General features: G+C 39.6%; 2 protein-coding genes across 17 annotated transcripts in view; one reads left to right on the top strand and one right to left on the bottom strand.

Moving 5' to 3' along the window:
* The window catches only part of dcma (syntaxin-like domain-containing protein decima), a 152,668-nt gene extending 136,590 nt beyond the window's left edge, over positions 1–16,078 (bottom strand). The window contains exons 1-2 of the mRNA XM_020946579.2: positions 15,213–16,078; positions 14,652–15,085 (exon numbers count right to left, since the gene is read on the bottom strand). The gene's annotated coding sequence lies outside the window, so the exon portion shown is untranslated. The remainder of the gene's footprint in view (positions 1–14,651; positions 15,086–15,212) is intronic.
* dpy (fibrillin-like protein dumpy) overlaps positions 1–16,722 on the top strand; it is a 132,709-nt gene that overhangs the window by 14,267 nt on the left and 101,720 nt on the right. For 6 of the 16 annotated variants that reach the window (XM_086830901.1, XM_086830898.1, XM_086830894.1 and 3 more), the window contains exon 1: positions 652–3,186. The exons of 7 other annotated variants lie outside the window; for them this stretch is intronic. The gene's annotated coding sequence lies outside the window, so the exon portion shown is untranslated. Of the gene's footprint in view, positions 1–651; positions 3,187–16,722 lie in introns of those variants that run through there. 3 more of the 16 variants (XM_086830902.1, XM_086830899.1, XM_086830895.1) reach the window with 1 other exon arrangement.

Here is a 16,722-nt window from a genome sequence, read left to right as displayed (position 1 = left end):
TTTAGTGCAATTTCCCAACATTTAAACAGCTGTGTGTGTGTGTGGGAGAGTGAAAACTAAGCCGGCAAAAATGCAATAAATAAAAAAGAGATTAAATAAGTGCAGCAAACAACTTCCACAGCTATTTGCTTAATGTGTTAACACTGTGAAACAGAAATTAGATGTTTAAGCGGTTACGCAATTCATGAACTATTTTTCAGTATTTGCGATTTTTTTTGCTCTCCACTCTGCAATTATATTTTTGCAAATCCACGCAAATCGCTTCAATTAACTGATGTGTTTAGTGATTTGACATAGTTTTTTCTGACATTTTTGGCCACGTTTGAGTTGCTTTCTGGTTCGGTTCAGGTGGCAGGTGCAAAGGTGCAACCCACAAACGAAAGACTTGGGCAACAAACTTTCGCCCACTGCAAAAACATCAAATAAATAAATATATATAACAAAGAATAACCATAAACACTTGCATCATGTGGCTATAACCTGTTGCATGTCTCGCTTGCAGTGGCACACATTTTTTCAAAACACACAAAGTTGCATTTAATTAATTACAAAATGAACCGAGCTGCGCTTTTGAGCTTTTATTTTTCCGAGTTTATGAATGGAATGACTAAAGTGAGTGAATGAGTCAAGTGAGTGACTTGTGAATAAAATGCCCACGTATACAGGTGGGCGCTCCCCCTGCTTCACCTTCGACTTTTTGTCATCCTTCCAGCCAGGAGTTGCCTTGGCAAACAACATAAATTACCAAGCTGCTGGCTGGCTGGGGCTGAACCATATAAAAATATGACTTATTAATAAAAACGGACAGCAACAGGCAGCAGCAACAACAACAGCAACTTAATAAAGCCACAAACCGGCAAAAGAGGACAGACAGTGGCGCCTCTCCAAGTTGCCCCGCAGAACAAGTAGCAGCATCATAAATACTCATGTTTTGTTGATTTTCCATTAAATGTGTTAAATATGCCAAGTGTAGACGACGCGTGTGGGTTTTTTCCCCTCTCGTCTCTGTTGCATTCCCCCTCAGTTGCATTTAATTAGCCAGCTAAGGAATGCCAAGAGGGGGGAAGGGAGAGTTGAAGTTTACTTGGGCTAGAAAAATATGTTTTTACATTTGGAATTTCCGAAGCAGTCAAGTGCTGAACATAAAACAAGGCACTTTGCTCATCTTGAAAATGAGAATAATTAGCATAGTTTATTTAGCAAGGTGAACTTCGAGTTAGTTGTCTGTGATGTATGTCTATTCTTTGCATAACAAAAGGGTTTTATAAATAACTTGTAATTTATTTAACAGACTTTATGAATTACATGTAATTTATTGATCAGATTTTATTGAATTTAATTGATGTATTTGTTGTGTTTTATGTAATTAATGCATTTTATCTATTGAAATCGTGTCCCTATGTTCAATTGTTTATAATGGGTAAATATTTAAGGTATTTTTCTGTTATTGATTTCCTTTTTTGCTCTTTCTGAGCTCACTTTCTTGGCCACACTTTTCTTTATGTAATTTTTTCTTAAAAGATTTCATCCCATTGTTCATTTATTTATATTCTATAAATATTTAAGACAATTTTCCATTATTAGTTAACTGTTAACTTTGAGCCTTAAGCTTTTTTAGTCTTACTGAGATCACTTTCTTGGCCACACTTTTCTTTATATCTTTTTTTCTTAAAAGATCTTTTTCCAATTTTGTGCATTTTTAATTATGCCTGTTAATTTTGTACCCTTTTTATAAATTTTGTTTTTAAAAGCCCCTGCTTTTAGCCATCTTTAGTATGGGCCACACGTTTTGCGTTTATGTTTCTTCATACTTCATTTGCGGCCTGAAATAATTGCGGGGCGTAGAAATGAATGTGCAAGGGGGGCGTTCCTCAAAAAGGCAGCAAAAACAAAAAAAAATAAAGGAAAATGGTTACCGTAAGATCAGAAAAAGGAGAACTCTTTTTTTTTTGTACATGCGGAAATTACTTCATTGCAATAAAGATAAAGGGACGATAAGGACCTGACCTGTTTCAGAACCAAAAGTCAGCTAGGTCAGCTGGTTCTTTGATTTCATCAAGTTCGTTGCCTAAGTCTTTCGTTTCTTTACTTTTTCGACTTAAATACCAAAGTTTAATCTCAATCTAATTAGCATAAGCAAGCCAGCCAAGCAAATCGAGTGAGTCAAGCTCTAAATTAGGCTTTATAGGGTCTGCTCAGCACACCCACATGTCATACCATTCAGTTCCGTGCCCAGCGAAAGTTCACAAAACTCTTGAAGACTTGAAACAAAATTAAATGTATGTATATATAAAAAATATAAAAGAAACACCTACGGAGGGGTGTGCGAGTGTGTGTGGGTGCTGTGGGCGTGTAATGTGCGCCTGACACCAAAACAGTTAAATGTGGAAATACAAGAAATTCAAGTGAATATCAAGCACAGAAATTACGTCAATCAAATATCAAAAGCTAACCTGGCCACAAATCGTTCATAATACATTTTCTGCAAAGGCGTCTCTCTCACTTCTCTTGGTCCAAGCCAAAAATGGACCAGCAAAAGTGTGGGCAGCAGAAGTTGCCTAACAGCCACAGATACAGATACGGATACAGATACAGATACATTTAAACACTCTCTTACACACACCAGCTTGGAGCTCGGAGCTCGGAGCTGGGAGCACCTGGAGCCAGGTAACCACTGACGGTGGCTCCGCACATTCAGTTCGTTTCCAGCGCGCGTGCGGTGCGGTTCTCTCTCTCTCTCTGTTTCCCAGAGTGTGTGTGTGTGTCAAGTGCCGACGGAGCAACTGCATCATAAATCTTGGCCAAGCGAAGATCATTGCCTTATTTGCTTATATGAGGGATCTCTCTCTAATTGCAGTGAAAGTTTTTGCCTTGTGAAAATTCCGAAAAACCAAACGCGCGCAAAGAAATTCGATGAAAAGTGTTTCAAAGAAAAGCGTTTAAAATTTTCTTAAATAGAAGAGGAAAAAATATAAAAAAAAAATATTCCAGTGTCTGGCCACAAAAGTGTGTGTGTGTGTGTAAATCGCTGTGCTTTTGACGGCAAATCGCTTTTGGCAGCTGCTTTTGGCAGCAGCCAAGTTAAGAAACAACAAAAAAAACAACGTTTGCTGGCTTTTCGTCGCTCTTCGTTGGCAGCTGTTGGCAGTATGAACTGATTTTGGCCCAAACTGGATGAAAAAAATGGTAAGCATCATTTTTTTGCCATCTACAAAGTGCAAATTTTAAGTGGAATATAAAACATTTTAATTGGTATTAAAATTTGATGGGGTTTTGATGTTTTTTTTTAGGGGAGAAAGGGTAAAAGAAGAAGTTAAAGCAGACTTTAGCTTGATTATTTAATTTAGTAAATGGTTAAAAACAGTTTAAATATGATTTACAATAATTTGTAGAGAACAGCAAAAGATTGTAACCAATTAAAATAATATTTGTGGGTTTAAAAAATAATTACAAGTGACTTTAGAGAGTTGGAAACGATTATTTTGACTGCTTTTCAAGACAAATATGAATTCCTTTTTTTTAAATATATTTCAAGATATTTAACCAGCTTCTTTAAGATATATAAAGTCTTTAAATCTTTTTTCTCTATTATTCTGACTGTTTTTCAGACAAATATAAATTCCTTTTTATAAAAATTTTGAAAGATATTTATCCTGTTTCTTAAAGATATATAAAGTCTTTGAATCTTTTTATAACTGTCTGTAGGTAGGTAGGTTAGTTTCTTAAAGATATATATAGTCTTTAAATCGTCTTATAACTCTAGCTGCCTTTGACAATGAATACCTCTTACATAAAACCCTACAAATAAAATCGCAAAAAAAAATCACCAACCTTAAAAACCGTTGGCATTCAACATTTACTTGACAAATTTCCGTTGATTTTCTGTATATTTTTTTTCCAACCAAGTGCAGACTTAAGCTTTAAAATAGCAACTGTAAATGTGGCAAAAAACAACACACAACAATAATAATAACAAAACCCAAAAAGAAACATTCACTTTCATTTGTGCAAAAAGATCCCAGGTCCAAAGTCATTGTGATTTCCGATGAGTTGAAAGATGATGATGAATACGCAGAAGACGCCTTGTCACTGGTGGTCAGGGGCTCCTCTTCACATCCACATCCACGCTAATGTTGTTTATTTTCTCTGCATCTCATTTTGGGGAAATAACGAAACCAAAAAATAAAACGCAAATAGAAAATATGACAAATAATTGCTTCAAATACTCGCTTGACACACTTTAAAGAGGTGGCAAAAGAAAGCTTAGCTCAAAAAGACCCTCTAGGAGGTCACAAAATCGTTTCTTTTTGGGGGATTTGCCAGGCAAAAGCTGATTTTTTTGTATGTACAAGCGAGTTTTTTCGGTTTATTGATGAGCCCTGAAGATATCTTTAACATAAGATGCAAAACACGGCGGCGCCGTCTCATTTGTCAGGCAGTTTCGTATTTGAACTAGCTGCCAGTCATTTGTAAGCCATTGTCTTGGTCCCCAACGTGGGCTCAACTCTATATCATATCATCTCCTAACTCCTAACTCCCAGACCCACAGACTTACTTTTGTTTTGGTTGGATTGTTTATGCTGATGATGCGTTTGCCGCGGCAAAAGGTGCAAAACTTTCACTTTATGTATTATTGTTTTGCGTGCGATCTGTTTGCTGCTGCGTTTGTCTGCTTTTTGGAGAGAGAAATTACAATAATAATGACTATAAATTATGAGCCAAAGCTCACAAGCTGTTGCGTGGGCGAAAGAAATTGCCGCAATTAAGTGAGTCAAACCCAAAAGAAAAGGAATATGTATAAAACTTAAAGTGAATGTTTCGCTTGAGATTCTTTTGCAAAGATAAATGCTGTAAAAAAGAGCGACAAATATTTCACTGTTTTGCGCAAGAGAAATTTTTTAATGCCATCTCCCTTTTTTCTCTTCTTGGATTGCGAAATTTATGAGCCAAATCAAAAGACTTAAGACACGAACTTGATGTCTTTGCTGCCAGTAAGCAGCAGCTTTCATTGAGGCTTTACTTTTTCTATAATGTATCAAAAGATTGAATATCTTTTTTATCTATAACTTTTAGTTAATTATTTTCACTAACAACTTTTCCCCATAAATTGCACTCTGTCTAAGCAAAAGTCTGCAGACACAAACTAGACATTTAACCAATGAAACATTTATTGAATGCAAATAAAATGCCAATTTTATTGGCCAGTGAAACTCGTGGGAAAGAGATTTCCAGCAACTTTCATGAAACGAATAAAAGAAACTGGCGAAATCGGTTGATTGATTCCCCTAAAATTTGCTTTGTGCAATTCGTAAGTCATGGCAGTCCCTTCAGAAAGATTTATTGGGATGAAAACTCTTCTTTTAGCTCTCAGTGACTCAGTTGCCTCCAAACTATAGTTTCTATTTTTCATTCATTCAACCAACACACACAATCTGTAGACTGTTGAACCGCCGCTCAAGGTCTTTTCCCAGCCACCAACTGAGAGAGCCAATATTCAAAGCCACACACAAAATTCTAATTAACTTCGAGTTCGCAAATCTTTTGATTTTTTATTTTTTTGCATTGATCTTTGGTGGTTCCAAATGCGGCCATAGTGTGTGGGCATTGCTTGGTTGATGATCAGTTGATGAAGACACGAAGCCAAGTCAGTGCCAACCTGTACCTGTGTCTCTGAGCCATCATCATCATCATTAGTTTTTTGGTCTTTTGTGGGCGACTTTGGCCCACGCATCATGACACAATCCATGACTTGGCCAAGACCGATTCGACCATGTGGTCCACAAAGATCTCCTCTGCTAAACTTATGCACTTGTTATGCGTTTTCGATTTCGTTTTTTCGAGACGACTTTCACCAGAACACGGTTACGGTTTCGTTTTCATTGCCATATAAGTGGGTACTTCTTCGCGATGACCCAAAAAAATATATAAGAAATAAATGGAATCATCTGAAAACAGAAAGGAAATACGAGAAATAAAGCGAAAGTAAAACAGCGACCAGTTTTTTGTGTGTGTTATTTGTCTCGATGTTGCAGGGCTGCTGCAGCAACTCAAAAATGATGTCATGCTGCGGCAAAAACCAAAAACCAAACCAGACTTTACTCTTATTTCCTTTTGTTTTCTGAAGTATTTTTTTGGTTTTTTGGCGGACCCCAATTTCGGCTGTATCTGTATCAATAAAGAAACATGCCAATGGCTTCGTCTCGTGCAGCAAATGCAAAAGTAACCGGACGACTTGTGGCCCAGCCCCAGACCCAGTTGAGTTCACATTCGGTTCAATATTCCAGCTTCCACGCCAACGCTCAGCACTCAAAGACCCTGATCGCTGCATATAACTAGCTGTAATGCCGTTTATTTATTTCATTTTAAAAATCCCTGTCAACGGGCACAGCTTCAGATGCAGTTGCAGTTGCAGTTGCACAGCCGCCGCCTTAGCCTCGAGTTAAGCCTTTAAATTTATGACTCATATTAGTTGCAACCTCCGACGACTACAGCGACAACAACAACGACAAGACGACAAAAAAAAACCAACACGGAAACTTTTTAAACTGCAATTTGCAACAATTTTTGCAGCAACTGTAAAGCGGGAATAGCCAAAAAAAAATAAAATAAAATAAGGCACCAAGAAACTAAGATTACAAGAAAGCAACGAAGTATAAATACACTTACAGTATGATGCTTCAAGAAATAAAGTTATGTTATTTATATTTATAAAATAAGTTAAAAAAGAAAGAAAAACACCTTCGGAAAGTCGAATTATAAATAGCCTTGCAGTTTGCAATTGAATTATAGAATAAAATCGATAATCGATCAAAACTAAACTTAAAACATTCGCATTCCTTGAATCGATATTTATCGATATTTTTATATGACAATTTTTTTATACTAATGAGAGTTTAAAAAACTCATAATTAAGCCAAAAACGTACTCATTTTAATTCGGAAAGATGATCTATGCTAGTTTTTATTAGGTTAACAAATCTGCATACTTGGTTTTTAAATTTAACGAAATTAAATTTTTTTCAAATTTTCACATTGGTAACATGTAAAATTTCATCATAAAATTTTGAGAAAAATTTTTCAAAAATTTTTTTTCTACCAGACATGGCTAGATCGATTCGGCTGTTTATGCTGATCAAGAATATATATGACATATAGGGTCGGAAATGATTCCTTCAATGCCTTTTTTGCTTCTGACTAAAATTATAGTTGAATAAAAACTTTGAAGATATTTCCCATATAAAATATGATTTATTATCGATATTTTAAAGTTAAATACGATATTTTTCGATATATTAAATATGCAAATATATTTGATTTGCAATATTTTTCGATATATCAATGTTGAAAATATATTTCATATGATATTGGTCATTATATCATATCGAATTTGTTCTCTCGACATAGATTTATCTTATAAAATCTTCGAATTTTCGGAAAAATCCTCAACAGCCATACAAGAAACTTCTTGAGTTTCCCAAATATTCTTTTTCTAGTAACCCATACTACACAGTCTCCTAAAAGTGTATTCCTGACTGGCAGGGGCAAACTACATAAGAAAAACAAAAATAAGAAAAACCCCAAGACAGCAGCCTGATCTCAGGTTGTGTGCGGCCAATTAACGGAATGTCTGCTCCGATATCGCTACCGTAATTTAACTTTCAAATGCAAGCGGCATGCAACGGCAGTAAAACGTACAAAAACCCGTTGCAGTAACTACATATCCCATATAACCATATCAGGGCGCCTTAAGCTGAAAGCTGGAGCTAAAACCTGGAACCTGAAGCCTGAAGCTAGTAGGTCTTTTGTTTTCGCCCTGTCACTGGGCAATCGGGCTGGCTAATAACTTCATTTAAATTAATCTTGCCACAACTTACTGGCTTACTTGAGCAAGCGAAAACAATTTAAAATTCAATTACGTGGAGCGCATTTGAAGTTGCCACCGCAGGCGAGCACATAACCATAAACATTTCCCCCTCAGTCTACTAGCCATTGATGCATCCTGTCATTGTCATAGTGCCAGCTCATATCCTGTGGATGTGAGACTCCAGCATAAATTGCAAAAACCGCACATGCTAATCAACAATGGGTAACCGCAATTATTAAATTACATTTGCACGGCCTAATCGAATTGGCAAAGAGGGGTCTCGATCTCTGGTCAGTGGCTCCAGAGGAGCACCTCTTCTGGACAAAAGGAGGTGGAGCTATCGGTATTTGATTTGTCGCCGGAATGAGGAGGCTGTCGGTGCAAAAGGAAGCATTAACCAGAGTTGATAGCTATTCAGAGTCAGGAAGAAATCATGTCTTGGTAATCTATAGACTATTTTTATACTACAAGTATTTGGATATTTTCCTGGGAATTATTTAAACCGGAACTTGATTCATTTTGACTTTATACTAATTCGTTTTCGAGTTGTTCTTAATGTTTTTTAGTTTGATATTCATAATTGAGTAATCATCTTATATAAATCAATAAGTTTTCCTACCCGGATCTCTTGCTAATCCATACAATTTCACCATTAATCCATCGAACTCTAGCTTAGTTATGGCCAAAAGCCTGATGTGTGACTCAACACTCGCCTTGAAGGTCAACGACAAACTCGCACACACACAATCTGGTGTCTTTGGCGACACTTTGGAGCTGTGTCTCTCTCTCAGACAGGGAACATATTTGGCTTTGATGTCCGTGCGTGGGCTACACTTGGCCTGCCTTGTCTTGATTAAAATGTAGTGTGGCCAACGCCAATTGGCTTATTACCCATGAGCCGGGGCTAAGACCCGGTTTGCATGCGATTCTAACAAGCGAGTTGGTAACAAACATTGACGCAGAGGCGTTTCGAAGGTGACCGTGGGCGGGGATACATGGGAGCATTGGGAGGCCTTCAGATTCTCACTCTTCTGAAGCCCACACAAACACAACACACAGATCATTTTTGTAATTAAAAGCTGAGCTCTTTTCACACTCAAACGGTGCGTTGATTGATATTCATGGCTAATTGCCAAAGGCTTGGCCATGTCCTCTTAGCTGTACGTTATGACTCGCAGCTTCCCAAGGCACTTCCTTAATGGTCACTTACACCGAATGTCAAGTTCAAGTGGCAGCCGGCCCTTGTGCACAATGAGAGGCATTTGATTGATGTGTGGCCCTCATGATGGTCATAATCATCATGAAGATGATGTTGCTGCTGTGTCAGCAAGAAAAGCTGCCAAAAGGTAGTTCTTTGACTTCTTGAGGATTAGAGAAAACTACGGAACACCGAAGACTCTGGCAAAGTGCAGCTAATTGTTGAGTAAAACATTGAACAAGAGCAATAATCTACTGGCAGACAACAAATAACAACGTGTAATGAACGCAGCTTACAGTTTTTCTTATTTTTCTCTCTCTTATTTTGCTTCATTCCAATGTAATGTACATGAATGAAAACTCAAGTAAATTGGCCCCCAGTTGGAGTTCAGGTTCGGTTTCGAGACATGAACATCAAGGTGGTCGTGGCCGCTGTCTACTTTCAGACAACAGAAAAAAAGGAGGAGATATATAAACAGATATATATAAATTTATATATATAGTATAAATGCAGACCCCAAGATCCGCCGCCAGGGCAAGGCTTAAAAATTTATGCCATTTTAAAGCGAGAAATGAAACACGCCCCAAGTGCATTACAATAAATTATAGAAATATGAGCAGGGAACAGAAAAATAAAGAAAAACTGCAACTGCAATCGAGTCCCGGGACCATCTCTATTATAAAGCAATTAATGCAGGCGTCACTTTGCTTATTTTAATAATTCATAAAAGCCAAACGAAATGAGCGCATAATTAGGACACCCGGGTGGCCCGAAGGGTTCTACGGAAACCCAAGACCGACTTTGGACAGGGCTCATTAAAAAAAAAAAGACCAGCAAAAAGTTGCTAAAAATAGCAGCAAACATTTTGTGTTGTCCCCTGCTATCCTTACATATTTTCATATTAATTATCGTGACCACTTGTACAGCTGTCCCGACTGGGCAACCTGCTGGAAGACTCCACTCCAATCCCCTCCAGCTTGGACTTGGACTCCACTCTGGTCTAAGTATTCTCCAGGGGAACAGATGCAAAGCTTAAGGACCGACAACGACAACGACGACAATTCGCTATGCGAATGCCCCTGTACAGATTTCATCGATTGTACGCCATTGACTTTTAGCGATAATTAACACCTAGGTACTAAACCAAATTGCAACCGCTGCCAGATGCCACAAAATACAATTTAAAAAAGAAAAAGAGTCACTATGTTTATCCTGAAAGAACTCGGCTTGTGTAAGTTTTTTTCGTATGCCTTCTTACATTTATTTTATTGCCTGCCTTGGGAGTACCCGTGCTTATTGATTTGCATTTTTTACAAGAACTTCTTGTTCGCAGGGCTGTTCTGTCCCCTAGATTTAGTTATTTTTGTATATTTAAATCAAGGCTCCCTTGCCACTGGTTCAGAAGTACAAGTATGGCGATAATTTTAAACAGGAATGCTACCCAGGATTAGGATATATGTATATGCATCGCTTTGAAGTGGAGTCATAAATTAAGGCAACTAAATAAATCAAGATGAGGTGGGGATACGGCATCAAGAAAGCCATACAATGTAGAAAAGCAATTACAGAGCTTAGGAAATATATATTATGGGATAAGAAACTGGACTTATATGAAGAGGATTTTCATCAGGCATTGAGAGATATATGTATATATCTTAGATCCTCGAGTTTGTCCCAGTTTAATGAACAAAATTTCCGTTTCAAGCTCTAAAAAATGCCTCAAAAGATTCTGTAGAAGCTCTTCGTGGAAAACAACAACTTCGAAAATAAAACCTAGTCACTTGCCAAATTTGGCCAAATTGGCAACACTGAATGGCAGCTACCGACGACCTGTCCGGCCATTTACAATTACCATCGACCATTCTTGGCTCATCCATGGCGGCATTCCGTTGCCAATTCCAGTCACATATATAATCGACTCACGCTGGGCCAATGTGGGGCTTGACTTTGGCCCTTCTTCTGATGGCCAAATTCAATCAATGCATCAATCCACATGCATTCAGCGCACTCTCCACCCACGCGTCCAAAAGGGAAGAGACTCCTCCTCCTGTGGTGTGTGTGTGTTTGTGTGGAAATTGCCAATGGACATGGACATGGACATGGCTGCAGGAACTGTCGGGCGAATCATAAAATTATGCAGAGCACATACCGCAGACACACACACTTGGTGCTATTATACAATAGGCGATACAGTCACAACGTCGAAAGCCAAAGCGGCAATTGCATAAAACTCTTTTTTACGATGCGTGGTTGTCGTCTTTGTCAGTGGTAAAACCCAAAGAAAACTAACCACTACACAGTGAGAAATTTCACAAATCAATTATAAAAGAGGGGCTTCTTCTCCAATTTCTTTGTGGCAAAAGATTGTCAATAGTCAATAGATTTTGAAGAGGCTATAGGTCCTATAGGACTCCTTTCTTGCGTCTCTTTGCTATATTCTCCAGACTTCTTTAAGATATTCGAATTTCTTCAAATATATTCCTTAAAAATCAGCTTATTTCTCTCAGTGTATGGCTCTGTGCCTTGGCTATATGGCGACGCCGGGTCCGCGCACGTACGCAATGCCAGCGGCAACTAATGCCCAAGTATATAGTTGTTGTGGCTGCGGAGGCCTGTTGTTGTGGTGTTGTTGTGGTGTTGTTGTAGTGTTGTTGCAGTGTTGTTGTAGTGTTGTTGTGGTGTTTTGTTGTCTCTCTCCAACGTGATGTGTGTTGTTTATTGAAGTGCGGGACTGCGCGTTATGTTTTGTTGTTGCTTTGGGGCGCATTCGCAATTTACAACACAAATAAACATGGCCAAGAAGAGTGGCAAGAAGGCAACACCAGAGCCAAGGTTTACTTCCGCCGGATAGCTACGTAAAAATCATATAAATTAGTATTGTAAAGAATGAATCTGCTACGCACACAAACTCACACACTCTTTGGAATACTCTTTTCGGTTTATTTCCGTTAGCCCTTTTTATGATTGATCGTTTTGTAGCGGATCCCCTGGCTTAATCATAATTATATAGAATCAAAAAATAAAAAGAGGGAGAGGCAAGTGTAGTCAAATCAGCCAAGCGTTCCGTCAAGAGGTCACCAGACAGAGACACTTGTAATTAGAGTTTAGACTGCCGCCTGCATTGAATTAAATCGACTGCAATTTACCTTTCTAATGGCCAGATCCATTTATGGCCACTTGCGGACTGTACTCCACAGATCGTGTGCGTCCATTTATGGCCAGGGCCTACTCCATCTCCTACTCCGGCTTCTTGGCCAGACAAGAGACTCTTTCACCCGGCGTAGGCGAAAATTGTGCAGCATTTTTTCTTTTGGAAAGCCATCGAAGGCGCCACAGGCTCCAACAATTGGAGGTCAGGTCTGCAAGAAAGCACACACAAACACACACATGTGGGCCGAAAAACTACACTCCAAGAAAGTGTGTCAGTCCGGAAATCAGTGCAGGCTTTGCAAGCCTTACAAAAAAAGAGTAATTGGAAATGGGAATAAATTACAGATTATCTGAATTTGTTCTTTGTACTATTCTCTTTTAATAGCCAGGCATGCATGGGCAATGCGCAAGGCAAAGAGCTTCAAAGTGAGTACAAGGTATTTGCTTAAAGTAAAAACCTATTTAGTTCATACTTTTTCATGGCAAAAGTCCTTGGCTTTAATACATTTAAGCCAATATTAAGCCCGCAGTGTGGCTTACAGTCACAATTTACGATCAAAATGGACATTTACGAGACACAGGTTAGACACATTGTGCCTGCAAAATCGATGGCCACAGTCCACAGTCCGAATCGCTGAGGTCTGCCTTTTCAATTAAAAAAAAAAACTTGAAATAAATTGCGACCGCAGCGGCGTAAATAAATATTGACATTTATGTTTAGCAAGCGAGATGGGGCCGCCCGAGAAGATTGCTTTGCCAATAATGTTGCACACACACCCAGGGCAAAGTAGAGTGTAGCTTAAGTCATGACACACTATAAAAAGCCTAATTAACACCTCTCTTCTCTCTCCGTATCTTTGCAGGTAAGCCATTGAAAATGCATTAAAAGGGCCGGTTCGGGCTAATTTCTGGGTTAAATATGGGGAAAAAAAACGAAAACAACAGCGTCATGGCCAAGAGGCCGGGCAATGAAAGCGAAATTTTCAGGATCCAAAAAGAGTAGAAACCGAAAACCCAAAGAAGAAGCTGGGTTGGAAACATGCGTTGCCCGGAGTCGACATTCTTTTTAACAAGTTGCCCGCAGAGACCAGAAAAGGGCCTAAAGTCAAAGTCGAAGTTAAATACGCCCGCCGTGAGGATCGAGGTCCCCAGGTCCAGCACCAAGCAGAAATATCAGAAGATCAAAGGCATTTTAACAGCGAGCGTTCAACGCAAACAATCAACACGGGCTCCGAAGAGCAAAAGAGCAACGTGGATGTGGATGGGGATGGGGATGAGGATGTGGATGGGGATGAGGATGAGGCTGAGGAGGGTCAACTCAATGGCAACGTGCGGCTGTAGCTGTGGCTGCCGGCTTAAGGCCTAAAACCTGTGCACTTAGTTGGAGGACACGTACAGGATAAATTAGCAAATATTTGTTGTGCCTTTTGCATGGCGGATTTTATTTCTTATTTAAGCAAAAATTGCATTTAAATTGTTGGCAAAAAGGTCGGTGTAATGTAACCTTGACATTTTGCAGACTCCCGAGTCCCGAGACTCTTTGCTGGCTTAGCAAATAGAGTCGGTGCGATGGTTTTACCATCGATGATAATGTCTCAATTATGTCAAGGCGACACCACCGGCCAGGTTGCCAAGGTGCCATCTCTTAACAAATCGAAGCGTATCGAGACTTGATCTCATTGGATGCATGTGCATAAACAAAACAGGCCAGCAGCAGGCACACCATAAACAAGGGACTAAAAAACAAAAACAGAAAAACAATACATCAGGAATGGTGGAGGATAAGGTCCCAGTACAAATAAGTCGGCGTCTACAGTTCAGTGTTCCCCCCATTGTGTCGGTGGCACTCTGTGCAATAAAGAGATTTAGTAGCTCAGAGACTCCTGCTGCCTGGCCAGAGATCATGCATGTCCTTCTGAGCGGTCAATGCTATCCCTCTGCATTGCTCCCTGATTTGCATGCTTAACCTTTAAGCTCGTGCGGCATATTAATCTTATCAGAAACTTGTCAACAGTCTTGCTAAAGTCAATCGGATCTAGACGCTTTCCCGCTGACAATAAGTATACATTGTTCTTTCTTGGCTATCCTGTGGTAATGTCTCACTTTTGTATATAAACATATAAGGCTGTAAAGAAGATGTAATGTATAAGAATATGTGAAATTTATGGTATACGATTCCAGACTTACTTAAAATACTTTGTTTCCTTCAAGGAAACATCAACCTTGATGTGATTTCTTGCTCCCCTGCCTCAAAATATGCCTCAAAATCTCCGCCTGGAATCTTAGAAACCGACCTTGAGCTTAACAATAAAATTCCCAAGAAAGATACAAAACCGCAGAGATTCCTTAAAGCCGCTCTAATGATTTCCTGCTTAGGTAGTAGCTTAATAGTAGTAGTAGAAGTAGTAGTAGTAGTAGTAGTAGTGGTAGAGGAACTCACCCATAAACCCAAATATGCCGCTGTGTCCCCTTCTTCGGGTTTGTTTTCGCCAATGATTAATGCGCCGATCCTTGTCCGTCCAAAGAATTATGTATTTGGGTTAATGTTACACCGCACCGCAGCACCACAGCACCACAGCATTGCTTTAATTTTGTTTTAACACAAAAATTGCCAAGTACCAGTATTTATTTGATGTGCGCAACGGCAACGGACTGCAATTTCCTTCCGTCGGTTAGCCAAAGCTGCGCATCTTGATCGCCGGGTTCTCAGGCCGTGGCCAGGAAAAACTGGTATGCCATAGCCAGAGCTAGAGACAGAGCCAATGCTGCTGGCTATTTCAAAATCTAACTGTTAACTGGAAAAGTTGAACGTACTGGCAGCAGGCAGCATGCAACATGCAACGGCTGCACCCACGGCAGCAAACAACATCAACACTGAAAGAAGTTGTGTTTATTACTAAAAATTACTATAAAAATGCAATATAAAATAATTAAAAATCAGACTTTTAAAGACATTTAAAGGGTGTTTTTTAAAGGCTTTCAAAAGTATGATTTTCCTTACCTCATTAAAATCACATTTTATCTTCAAGTGCATGCAACTGCCACAGAGCGGCCAGCGAAACGAGTTGAAAGCCGTTTTCCCTGTTTGCCAGGCAGAGCCAGAGCCAGAGTTAGGCTCTTGAAAGTGGTTTTGTTGTCTAACTGCGTTAGTTTCTGCTTTAAATTGTGCGCCCAAGCAGCTCGCTCCATCGCGGGGTTTAATGGCTTTAACTGGCGACTTTGGCATTCGACTTCTTTAGCGGGTTCTCAGGCTAAAGCAGCAGCGGCGTCGGCGTCGGCGCTGGGATAAATGTCATAGCGGCGGATGCACCGGGCACATTTATCATTAATCAAAGGCAGGCCCCTGAACACAACCAATATGCGGAAACCAGTGTCGAATAGCTGTGTATTCCATTCCTCCACCTGGTGGTCGATCATTTCCGTTGAGCGGCCCAAGCAGAAGGCTCCTTTATTTTCCTTTTATTTTGACACTGGGCCGGCAACGGCAATTACCTTCTCCTCCTCCTCCTCCTCCCTCCCTGCCGCTCCTGATTTATGAGTTTTTAATGAGCGGCAACTTTACACGAATTGTTAACAAGTCAAGTGGATAGTTGGAGTCGGAGCTTGGTGCTTGCAGCTTGTAGAGTCGGTAAAATAAGGCGAATATTGCAGTAAAGCGAGCAATCGCACCTTCACATTCGAGTCGCGCGAATTGTCCGATGAAGATGCTCCATTGATACGATCGCGATACCCTAACTTTATCCCGAGTCTTTCAATTGCACTTAACCGAAATTACACAATAAGATTCTATCGCACGCTTCGAAACTATCACAATTAACAAAAGAAAAACACACAATTAGAGCCGATCGCAAAATTTCACTAATCCACTGTTAGAGATGGCAAAACTAAGTAAGCCGGCATTGAAATCGATTAAATTAGAGCTCTTATTGGAACAAAGTGTTGTGCCACTTCCATTGTTTCAAGCTGGCAGAATAATGCAACCTCTGCGATAGGCGATAGGTATCGGTTCGTTTGAAATTCCGTTAAAATAACTGAAAAATGTTCAAAATTGTAAAAAAAATAAGTAGTATTGAATTAAATTTGCTTGATCAACTTTGACTTTTATCAAAGATATGACCTTTTCTATTGTCTCAAAGTGGCAGAACAATTTCAAGATGCAGCCGAGATCGATACCGGCTTTTATCAAGGGTATTCCATCTTCTGCCACAAAGTCGCGGCATTTTCTGGTTTCTGTTGTCGCTGGTGATTGATTATGCATTTTCATGCGAACTGGTTGCATCGCGGCTGCTCCTGCAGTTTGGTGGCATGCGGGCAGGTGAATAAAATAAGCTCACCCAGCCCCGTCCACAATTCCGCCCGTAGCTTCTTGTTGTTGGAGACAGGCCGGCGGCATTGTAAGCCAGGCGCGAAATTATATATGTATGTTCGCGGATAATGCACTGGGGAATGAATTAAAGTGGTCTGGATTTTATTCCCGCCTTCGTTTTGCCCCCAAAACCTCAATTCCCACT

This window comes from Drosophila serrata, unplaced genomic scaffold (assembly GCF_035046125.1).
Source record: "Drosophila serrata isolate PLE 108 unplaced genomic scaffold, ASM3504612v1 contig_240, whole genome shotgun sequence".
Classification (NCBI taxonomy): domain Eukaryota; kingdom Metazoa; phylum Arthropoda; class Insecta; order Diptera; family Drosophilidae; genus Drosophila; species Drosophila serrata.
The sequence above is the reverse complement of the archived record's forward strand: the minus strand, read 5'-3'. Positions and strand labels throughout refer to the sequence as shown.